We start from the raw sequence: 12,728 nt of genomic DNA on the forward strand, positions 1-12,728 counted from the left end.
CTCCAAGTAATGATGTTGATGTTAAGGTGAAGAAGGAGTATATACATCATGAAAAGAAGGCTTTTGACATGATTGCATCAAATTTGGATGATGCCAATTTTTTACATATAATTGCTTGTAATGGACCAAAAGAAGCATGAAAGATTCTTTGCAATATCTATGAGAGTAGAAACCTTGCCAACATTCTATGGACAAAGAAGAAGTTCTTAATAGTAAAGATTTAAGAATGAGATGACCTCATGGCCCATGTCAACAAGGTAAAAGCACTTGCAAACCAACTAACAATTGTTGACAAGTCAATTGATGATAAGATCATTATATTGATATTACTCCTGAGCCTTCTCAAGTCCTACAACCACCTCATTGTTACATTGGAGTCTATCAACATAAAAGAGCTTACCATGAACTATATCACATCAAGGCTTGCTCATGAAATGTCCAAGAAGAAATAAAAAGAAATTCAAAGTAATGATTCTATTCTATTTTTAAAACAAGGCAAAGATAGTTATTCTCATCAATGTGATAATTCAAAAAGCAACATGTAAAATTGCTATGTTTATAAAAAATTATGTTACTTTATTAGAAATTGCTACAAAGTCAAGAAAAGAGATAGGAAGAATACAATCAATGCTCGTGATAACTTCGATGGAGATAACTATGCTTTCATGGCAAGTGAAGGAGCCTCTATGGTTGCTATGTCCAAGTAGATTATAAATTTGGATGTTACTATGTACATGATATCATATAAGTATTTCTTTGACATTTATAAAGAAATTCTAGCAACCAAAGTTTGGTTAGGAGACAATGGCATGGTATAAGCCATTGGAATTAGATCCCTTGTTGTAGAAATTGTTGTGAAGAACCAAATCAAGATGATTAGGTTGAAAGAAACCTTATATATGCTAAAGATAAAAAAAAAAAAAAAAAAAAAAAAAAAAAAAAAAAAAAAAACTTCTTTTGGTGAGCAAACTTATATCACATGGTTATAAGGTTCAATTTTATAAAAATAGATGTTTTGTGAAGACATTGGATCGATAACATGTTATTAAAGGCTTTAGAGATGGCAATCTCTACTTCATGGATTGTAAGAAGGTAAATGAGATAGAAGTGGCAGCATTTGCTGATTTTCCACAAAATCAAGACAAGTTTGGAATTTGACATGAACGACTTGGACATTTGAATGCCAAAACCATGAAGAAGTTCTAATCCATGGTAAGTGGCTTAGATCTTAGTCAATTCAGCCACAATGCCTTCACACTTACTTGTGAAGATTATATACAAGGCAAATAATAAAAAACTTCATTTTCAAGAGGAGTTACAATATATACAAGAAAATTGTTAGAGATTGTATATTTTGATGTTTTTAAACCAATGAAGATACCATCAATTGAAGGAGCAAGGTACTTTGTCCCATTTATTAATGGTTTTTCAAGAAAAGTGTGGATTTATATTATTAAAGCCTAGAGTGAATGTTTTCCAAGGTTTAAGGAGCTTAAGGCTCTTGTAGAAAAACAATATGAATGTAAGCTCAAAGTATTGTGCATGAATAATGGAGGTGAGTACATATCAAAATATTTTGATGAATTCTTTAAGATTCAAGGTATTACAAGACAATCCTCTACTCCCTATTCTCTACAACAAAATAGAGTTGTTGAAAGAGAAAATTGCACCATTGTAGAGATGACAAGGAGTATGCTTCATGCACAAAATCTTAGGCATGAATATTAGGCGAAAACATTGGTAAATGTGGTGTATATAAGAAATAAGTACCCAACAAATACACTCACATCAATGACTCCACAAGAAGCTTGGAATGGCAAGTTAATTTATTTTTCATATATGAAGATTTTTAAATACATTGCTTATATAAAAATATCAGATTGTATGAGGTTCAAACTTGGTGCAAAAGATACAAAATGTGTGTTTGTTGGATATTGTGAAGGTACCAAGGCATATAGGCTAATGTGTTTAGAAACCAAGAAAATCATTAAGAATTGTGATGTAGAATTTTTTGAGCATAAAAATGCTTACAAGTACTTAGAGATGTATTCAAATAGGAATAATGGTATGTTTGTGGATACATCTTTAATTTCAACAAAGGAAGAAGAAAAAGATGATGACATTCATGATAGTCGAAATTCAAATCAAGATGAAGAGCCAAAGAAGATAGACCATAGTGTGCCTACAATTGCTGAAACCAGCAATAAAAACTATGAAGATGTTGAAAATAATGATGACGATGGAGAGCACCAACTTTTGAATATAAAGAAGCAAGGTTTAAGAGAGAAGAAGCTTACAAGAAACCTAGGAATAAAAGAAGGTGAAGCTTCATCAAGTGAAAGGTGATATCCTTTAAAAGATAAAAAAATATCTTAGTGCATGATAGAAGAATTATATTTTTTGTCAAATAAATAAAGAACATATTAATATTGCACTCATTGCTGATCTATTGAGTTTGTATGATGCAATGAAATCCACGAATGCTATGAAGTAGAAGAATGCCATAAAAAAGAATACAAATTATTCATGGACAACAAAACATAGAAATTGACTCAACTTCCACCAAATCAATCTTTAATTAATTGTAAGTAGGTGTTTAGAATCAAAAAGGATACAATGGATAATGTTGTGAGATACAAATCTATATTGATTACTAAACGCTACTCACAAATTGATGATATTGATTTCAATGAAACATTTGCTTCCATGGCCAAATTCACTACCATTAGAACCATTGTTGCAATTGGGGCAGCAATATACTTTGAGATGCATCAAATGGATGTGAAGATGGCTTTCTTAAATAGAAATCTAGAAGAAGACATCTACATAGAGTAACTTCAAGGATTTTAAGAAGAAAAGAAACAACATCTTATTTGTAAGTTAAAAAGAACTTTGTATAGGCTCAAGCAATCTCTAAGGATATGGTACCAACATATTGATACATTTTTTGTGAATAAAATTTTTTTAAGGAATGAATCCGATCATTCCTTGTATGTGATGCAATCAAATAAGTTCATATTGATTGTCGTTCTGTATATTCATAATTTAATCATCTTAATTGATACTATGAAGATGATGGATTGATTGAAGGTAAAGTTAAAAAAAAGATATAAAATGAGTGATTTAAGATAGCTTCACTATTGTTTAGGAGTGGAGTTTGTAAGAGGTTGTATTAAAAAGACTATTACAATAAACTAAAGCAAATACATTAAAGAAGTGTTGAAATGATTTAATATAAAAGAATGTAAGCCTATTAGAACACCTTTAGAGGCCAATTTGAAGTTGATGAAGCTTACGGATGAAGAATTTCTTGAAGTTGAAGGTCAAATACAAGGTGTTCCATACAAGGTAGCAATGGATTTATTTATATATGCAATGATTGGCACAAAAGTGGATCTTGCATTTGTAGTGAGTATTGTGAGCTAATACATGTCAAAGGCTTGACCAATCCATTGAGTAACCATCAGAAGAATCATGAGATACTTAAAAGATACTTTACATCTCAAATTATGCTTTAGAGGTGATAACATTAGTTTGTATGGTTATTGTGATGTGGATTGGATTTGAGATGCAAATGATAGAAGATCAATAACATAATATGTATTCTTTGTTGGAGTGAGAGCTCTCTCATGGAATTATAAGATAAAACTAATAATTTTAAGATCAACAATAGAGGCGGAGTACATAGCAGCAAGCCATGTTGCAATAGAGGCAATATAGTTAAGACAACTTCTAGATGACATTAGAGTATTACAAATGAAAGCAACTCCAATAGAATGTAACAATCAAGGATGTCTTGCATTTACAAAGAATCCAAAGCATCATTCAAAGACCAAGCATATTAACATTCAAGATCACTTCATAAGAAAGAAGATTGAAATGGGAGTAATTGATATGAAGTATTGAACAACAAAAGATATGCTTGTTGATTTATTGACATAAATATTAGTAAAAGATAAACATCACATGTTGACAAAGATATTAGGATTGAAAGCTTTTGACCAATAGCAAAGTGGGAGTGTTAAAGTATACAAGTAAATAATAAAGTAGAATAAGTAATATTATAAATGATAGTACTTTAAGTAAGTTGCTATTGGTTAATGGATTGGCTCTTCATATGTAAGAAGGCCATGAGATAAAGTAGATGAATGGACCAAGGATCTTAAGAATATAAAGAATATATTAAAGGTATATTTTTATAGTAGATAAGATAACAATTTTTAGTCTTAGTAGAATGTTGGATGGATGTATTCATCAAAGGATAGAAGTTGATCATTAGGGCAGCAACCACGATCTATAAGTAACGGGTATTAGAAGTGAGAGACATCTTATTTCATACTCTTTTTGTGTACAACATTGTTGATACTAAGTATTGTGACTTTATAGTGCTTGTTCTTCAATACATTATATATCATATTTTATATCATATTATCTTCAATTAAATAAGTTTAATATTTTTATTATGGTTTGAGCTAAAGATATTAGAACCATTTAGAATCACAAATTTAAACCATTTATAATCAATTTTACTTCATCTTGAATTATCTCTCATTCTTGGTTCTTGTCACTTGTTTCCATGTCTCCATTCTAATTCTTCTCCTCTGCCATTTCTATTGTCTCCTATTCCAAGCTCCCATCTCCCTTCTACTATCCCAACTTCTTTGTTTCGTATCTTTGTTCTTCATTTCTTTCATTTCCATTCTCTTTGTTTTATGTCATTGTTCTCTATGTCTTTTGTCTCTATTTTCCTTGTCTTCTATGCCTTATCTTTGTTCTCTTTATCTTTTGTCTCCATTCTCTTTGGCTTTTGTCTTTATTCTCCTTGTTTCGTGTCCCTTGTTTCCTATTCTCATTTCCAATTTTTGTCTAGAGCACTTCTATGCTTAATTTAATCCACTAAAATAAAATAGATCACCAGCTTGATAAAAATATATATATATATATATATATATATATATATACATATTACTTAAGATCTATTATAATTTGAATTAGTTAGGATATAATGGTACGCATGCTACAAATATAAATTTTCATTCACTAAAGTAAATTTTTATAATTTTAAAATTATTTTATATATATATTGGAGATGAGTAAAAAAAATATCATATTTATCAATTTTCACAAAATATATATATACATATAATACAATAGCTTGCATAATTTTATCTATCACATTTTTTTTATTTGATACATCTTCCATATATATTCTATATAAATTTCTATTTTTACAATAATAAATGTTTTTTAAATAAATTATTTTAAAAATAATAGTAAATTAATTTAATAAACTTAATTTATTCATGTTTGTTCATTCATCAATTTAAGTTATTGAAAAGGATTAAATTATTATTAAAACTTCATTCTCAACCAAAAAAGTCGTGTATAACTTTTAAAGATTGCAATGTTTTTTAGTAAACATTTTATAATAAATTTTTAAAATAAAATAATTTTTATTATGAATGATAATAATTTATAATTTCTATTTCTACATATATGAGTGATTTAAGGTTATTGCAATAATTATACAATCATTAGCTTACTAAATGAGTTTCTTCTAATATTTTTATATTGTTCTTAATGCATGTCAACAAAAAACTAAGATATTTACAAGTTTTTTATAAGTTATTTATTATTAATAAGATAAATAATGTATATATTTAGTTTATTAAGAAATCAAACCAATAATTTTAAAACAATGATTTTTGGATTTTTTTTGTTAATTGTATTCATTTGATATTATTAGTAGATTTTAACTTTTGAATCTGAATCATGGAAGTTGAATTTTTTTAATAAGTCAATTATTTGATTTATTTTACTTATAATGAACCTTATATAATAATGCTTTTAGAAATCATATTACTCATGAATTTTTTATTTTATTTTATTTTATCATAATCTTCTGAGTATTGTGATAAAATTTTATTATAAAAAATAAAATTAAAAAATTAACATATTTGATACTATTATTACTATTTTATACTTTTATCTTATAGGCTATTATTTATTTTTATAAGTTTATTAGTACTTTGAAAGTATTTGTAATATAATTGTACATATTATACAAATGTACAAATGTAAGCAACAATGTTCTCAACACTTGCCAAATAAACAAGACAAAAAGTATTAGACTAAAGTTTAGTAAAAAAATATATATATTGTAATTAATGTCATTGAACCTAGGTATTGTTCTCATTACGTTCAAGCTTGAGTATACCAAAGCTATTGAAGTAATAGAGGTGGGTTTGAACACGGGGAAAGACTGTTTATATGAATTGGATCTGTTAGTGTCACAATTGATTATACTCTGGCTGTCTAAAATCAATTATCAAACTAAAAAATACTGTGGCTTACTACTTTTGTCTTAATTCAACTGATAATCTATTCTTCGATTATCAATTCAATAATACTTCTCTGAATCACAATTCTTCATAAGTAAATAATAAAAGCAAAGAAAACAAAGAGGTAGCACTTAGCGTACCTCAGCTCTTGACTCTCACAATCTAACTCTCGACTTACGACTCTCATAGTCTAGCCCTCGGCTTACGATTCTCACAGTCTGGCTCTTGACTTATGACTCTCACAGTTTGGTTCTCGGCTTACGAATCTCACAGTTTGACTCTCGACTTATGACTCTTACAGTCTGGCTCTCAACTTATGACTCTTACAATCTGGCTCTCGGCTTATGACTCTCACAGTCTGGCTCTTAGCTTACGACTTTTTAAGTCTGACTCTCGGCTTACGACTCTCACAATCTGGCCCTCGGCTTATGACTCTCATAGTCTAGTCCTCACCTTACGACTCTCACAGCCTAACCCTCGGCTTACGACTCTCACAGTTTGACTCTTGGCTTACGACTCTCATAGTCTGGCTCTCGGCTTACGATTCTCACAGTCTGGCCCTCGGCTTATGACTCTCACAGTTTAGCCCTCAACTTACGATTCTCACAGCCTAACCCTCGGCTTACGACTCTCACAGTCTAGCTCTCGGCTTACGACTCTCACAATATGGTTCTCAACTTACGACTCTCACAGTCTGCCTCTTGGCTTACGACTTTCACAGTCTGGCTCTGATCTCTCTTTCCTCAACCTATTTATCCTACCAAAAAGATGATCTATCGGCCATCAAATTCCAAAGGTTATGACCCTTTGAATTCTTAACCATTTATTCCACTAACAACTTACTGTTACAAGCACTGCCTAACCATAAGTTTAATTCTCAAGGTTGTCAATAACCAACCAATAACTTATCACAAAGTTTATTTACCTATTTTACATAGTCCCACTCTTAATTGTGTAGCATCCTCACAAACATTATTTAGCCTCAACTTATAAAGACGTAGCAGCATTGGCTTCTTCAATCAATGGCATTGGCTTACCACCTTTTGAATTGGTCATCTTCTCTGCTTTATATCTTTGTCATCTGCCTCAGTGTTCAAGGGTTCTTCATCCAAACATGCCGTCAGATCTTCGTTCAACAAATCCAATTCCTGTACCTGAGACTCATGTTAGGCAATTTGGTTGTCATGCTCCTCCATCATCTTCTACCATTCTTCTCTCGGTTTCAAAGGTATCTCCAAAGGTGTTATCGCTGAAACTAGCGTATTGGTCCACACTAAATTATTGGCCTCCTTCGCTAATGCGGCTAGTTTAGTCTATAACATCACAACCTCTACTTGTAGCCACTCTTGCTGTTCCTTCCAATCGGTATCTATGCTTGCTTTTTCAAATACCATATTCGCCATCTTTTCCTTAACCACAAAAGAAAATACAATGCTTGTCAAGAGCCCCCCTCCTACTTCTTACTATGATCCAATCAATTGGATCGACTTTCCTTTTTGGAATTGAAAATCCGTCCTGAGTTTAGGTATAATAAAGTTTAAGCCAATTGCCATTGATCCATGTTATAAATTTAGTACCCATAAAATCTTCCAATTGTACTAAATCATTTGGAAATCTATCAATAACTTGATACGGCCCATGCCATCGAACTTGAAATTTGCCTGAAAATTTTTTAAATCGACTATCATAAAGAAGTATCAAATCATTTGGCATAAAAGCCTTTGGTCTAAGCTTACTATCATAATAAGTCTTCTTTCGTTTTTGTATAGTTTCCATTATCATTAATACATTGGCTCTAATTTCATCCAATTTTTCCAATTCTTCTAAACGGTGCCATAATGAATCCTGAACTCTCAATCTATTATCTATAGCAATTTGTAAACTTTGGACTTCCAATTCAATAGGTAATATTGCTTCGTGGCCATAAATCAATTGGAAAGGGGTAGTATTGGTAGTAACTTTATACGGAGTATGGTATGTCTATAAAGCTGCAAACAACTTAGTGTCCCAATCTATTCCTGCTCTTGAAACTAATTTTGTTAAGATTTTACATAAAATTCCATTAGTTATTTCTATTTTTTCATTGGCTCTAGGATGATACGATGTAGTCTTCTGATGTTTTATCTCGTATTTAGCCATAAGTGCTTCGATTGTACTATTTATAAAATAAGTTCCTCGACCACTAACCAATTCTTGTGGACAATCGAATTGTATAATAATATTTTCATATAAAAAGGTTGCTACTGTTCTTGCACTATCGATTTTTGTAGCTACTACTTTAGCCCATTTTGTTACGTAATCCGTTGCTACCAATATATACTGTTTTTGTCTATTTCTCGAGGCTGGTGTAATTGGTCCTACAAAATCAATTCCCCATTTTTTTAAAAGGCTCTTGAGCCAAAATTGGTACCAATGGCATTAATGAAGTTCTAGTAGGTCAACTCATTCTCTGGTATGGGTCACAATGATGAACGAATTGGTGGGCATCTGCAAACATTATTGGCCACCAAAAACCAGCTTGTAAAGCTTTACGAGCCATCCTGTCTCCTGCAAAATATCCACCACAATTGTCCAAGTGGCAACCTTCCAATAAAGTACGCACTTCAGTCTGATAAATATAGTGTCACAAAATTCCATCCTTGCCTTGTTTATATAAAGCTTCACCAATCATCGTATAAGGTGCACATTTTAATATTAAGCATTGTTTAAGCTTTTCATTGAAATTGGGTAGAAAGGTTTGAAATGTCAAGTATTGAATTATTTCACTATACTCCGAAGTAATTACATCTATTGCATATAGTTCCGCATTGGGTAGTGCATCGTTAATGGGTTCATTACCCAATATATTGGATAACCGAGATAAATGGTCCACATTGGAATGTGATTTTCTTGATCTTACCTGAATAATAAAGTCAAATTTTTGCAATAGTAAAATCCATTGTGCAATACGACCACTCAATTGAGGCTTATTAATTATATATTTTAAAGCATTATGGTTGACATGGAAAAAAAAATTATAACCAAGAAGATAATGTTGAAACTTTTGTACAGAACAAACCATCCCCAATGCTTCTCTTTCGATTATGGTATAATTTCTTTCAGTTGCTACTAATTGATGACTTGCATAATAAATAGGGTGATCAATATCTCGGTCATCTTTCTGGCTTAATACCAAACCAATCGCGATATTAGATGCATCTACATAAAATTGGAATGATTTTGTCTAATAAGGTGCCACCAATATTGGTACTGAAACCAATTTTTGTTTCAATGTTTCAAATGCAATTGTACATTCCTTTGTCCAAAATGGACTGGTCCCATCGGTTGGTGGTTTCTTCAAGAGATTTGTCAAGGAAAGGCATATAACTGCAAATAGATAGATAAATCGCTGATAATAACTAACATGGCCGACAAATGCTCAAACATCCGTAATAGTGTCTGATTGCTTTAATTCTACTATAATCTTTATTTTATCCGGATCTGTAGCAATGCCTGCCATCAAAACTATATGACTCAACAGTTTACGAGAAGACACACTAAATTAGTACTTTTCTAAATTTAAAGAAATTCCATATTTGTCACATTGATTCAAACATTGACCTAGACATTCTAAATGCCTGGTTCTTGTACTAAATGTATAAAAATCATCTAGAAATATTTTCATTGAAATTCCTAGATAATCTTGGAATGCTTGCGTCATTATCCTTTGAAATGTAGCTGGTGCATTACAAAGCCTAAATGGCATAACCTTATAGGCAAAGGTCTCCAAATCCATAGTAAAAGTAGTTTTTATCTGGTCTTCTTTTGCAATCTTAACTTGATTATAACTGGAGAATCCATGAAGAAATGAATAACATTCATATCCAGCGACAACATCCAATATACTATCCGTAAATGATAAAGGAAAATAATCCTTGTTAGTAGCCACATTTAATTTTTGGAAATCTTGACAGATGCAAATTTTTCCATTCTTTTTTGGTACCATAACAATTGATGAAACCCATTCACTGAAAGTAATCAGATAGATAAATCCAACCTCCAAGAGTTTATCGAGTTCTTTTTTTACCATAAGAGAGTATTTTGGATTAAGTTGATGTTGTCTTTAGCGTACTGGTGTAGTGTTTTCCTCCATTATAATTTGATGCTCACAAACTTCAGCTAGAATTCCTTTTAAATTTGCATACGACCATACAAAAGTAGTTTTATGTGTTAAAAATTAATCCACGTAAATTTCTTTCTCCTTGTCTTTTATACCGTCATAAATCTGAATGATTTGGAGAGCATCTCTTGTACCTAAATTAATTGCTCAATTCCAGAATCTTTCATAAAATTTGACACATTAGAACTTTCCAACTCCAGTTCCATAGCACTAACGTGATTAATATCCCGTCTATTCATTTAATATGCAATCATATGATCAAAATCGTCAATAACATCTAGAGGAACTAAGTACTATCTCGGTTCCCTATACTAGTAGTTCATTCTAGTGTGCTCAATAACTTGCCTTGTATTAGCATAAATTGAGTCAGGTGCACCAATTTCTTCTTCTATAGATTCATCTTTACAATCTGACGTGAATTCTGAACTGGCAACTTGAATTTCTTCATAATATTGGACAAAGTACATTTGAAGCACAATTTTATCATTACCTTTCTCAATTGTCAATGTACCATGGCCTTAGTCATTTCGAGCTTTAGCTTGATACAACCACGGTCGCCTCAATAAAATTAGGTATGATAATATAGAGCTTTACAATCAAAAAATAATATAATCAATTTTGTAGGTAATCCTCGCAATTACTGTATCAATACTTCATTAAATATCCATAGGTTTAACTCGACTTGAGTCAGCCATTCTCAAAACTACTATAGTAGGCAATAAGTGATCCAAACTCGACTCCTCCATTGTAGCGGCATTCATAAGATTTATACTAGATCCTCCGTCTACTTACACTCTCAATGATAATACTCCATCAATTGAGACATCAATCATTGGTGCACCCGGATCGGGATTCAAACTTACTTCTCGAATTTCTTTATTTCGAGATCTACGACAAATTAATGAAGAATTCAAGATAGTTTGGCACTTAGGTGCTACCGCCAATAGTTGCTTCATGGAGTCGTGGGCTGTATGGTACCCAAATCTTTTAGAATATCATATGGTTCTGTATTAGTGGTAATTTCCAATGTTCGTTTCTTCTTCCCAGTCCTAGATACCGATGCAAGTAAATTGATTTTTTCTATATTGGATATTGATAGAGCTATTGGAACTGAATTTGATGAAGCTTGTAAAATCAGTTCTTTCAACAGATAAGATTGTTCTCCCAATTGGGCTGATATTGGTTATTTGGAATTCACGCCTCTTAGAAGATCTTTCAACGGAAATGATGTTTCCCGAAACTATGTAGAAAATGAAAGAGCTCAACACGAAACCAAAGCCTTTGTAATTGGTACCTCATTGGGTTGCACAACCGATTCAGGTCTTATACTGAGTAAGGGGCCCATGTCAGGACCTGGATTGGATGTCCCCGTAATTGGCTTTAATTGGCTCGTCACTTTTGGATCATCCAAATGTTGAATTGGTCATTTTTTCTTTTATTGACTTCTTGTAAAGACAGCTTGGACTACTTCTATCCGATGAACTAGTGAATCTTGAGGACCTTGATTTATCTCCTGTATTTTTTCTTGACTTTGGATTTGCTGATCTCGATTATTGAAATTGAACGGAGCATTACATTATTGATAAGTATGTCCTGATTTCTTACAATTTACACATACTGGTGCATAATTGTCACTGGCTCTAGGATTGGGACATTCACTGGGATAATGATCATTCTGTTTGCAACGGAAATAACAAAGTGGTCTTCTTGTACCTCCATCCAACATATTGGGTGTCTCCATCGGTATATACCTACTAGACTTGTTCCATGTAGGGTTAGAAAATGACCCTGGTTGTCCCATTGGTACGGAGGGTACTTGATTTGATGACACCGGTGGAGCATATTACTGATATCTCTGCTGCTCCTTCTTGTAGTTCTAGAAGTTTGATGCAGATCCTTGATTAAAATTGGAACTTTAAAAATTATTGAATATTTGATTTTGTCAATTAGATCGATTTCCATTCCATCCATACGTATTTTCCATTTGAACTTGATTGACTTCCCATGGAGTCGGTGGGATCATGGTCTAATTACTGAATTATTGTTGCCTTTGTAAATGCCAGCAATTTTAAGTAGTGTACTTTCCTCTATAAAATATACATTGAACACCCGTTTGTCTGGATGATGGACATTTCGTATCAAAATGACCTTGTCCCTTACAATTATTACACCATACATTAGGTCTCATATTAGAAGGCTTATGTCGTTTCTCCTTATTTTTAGTCAAA

Source organism: Physcomitrium patens, chromosome 4 (genome assembly GCF_059467195.1).
Source record: "Physcomitrium patens ecotype Gransden chromosome 4, ASM5946719v1, whole genome shotgun sequence".
NCBI classification, from domain to species: Eukaryota; Viridiplantae; Streptophyta; class Bryopsida; order Funariales; family Funariaceae; genus Physcomitrium; species Physcomitrium patens.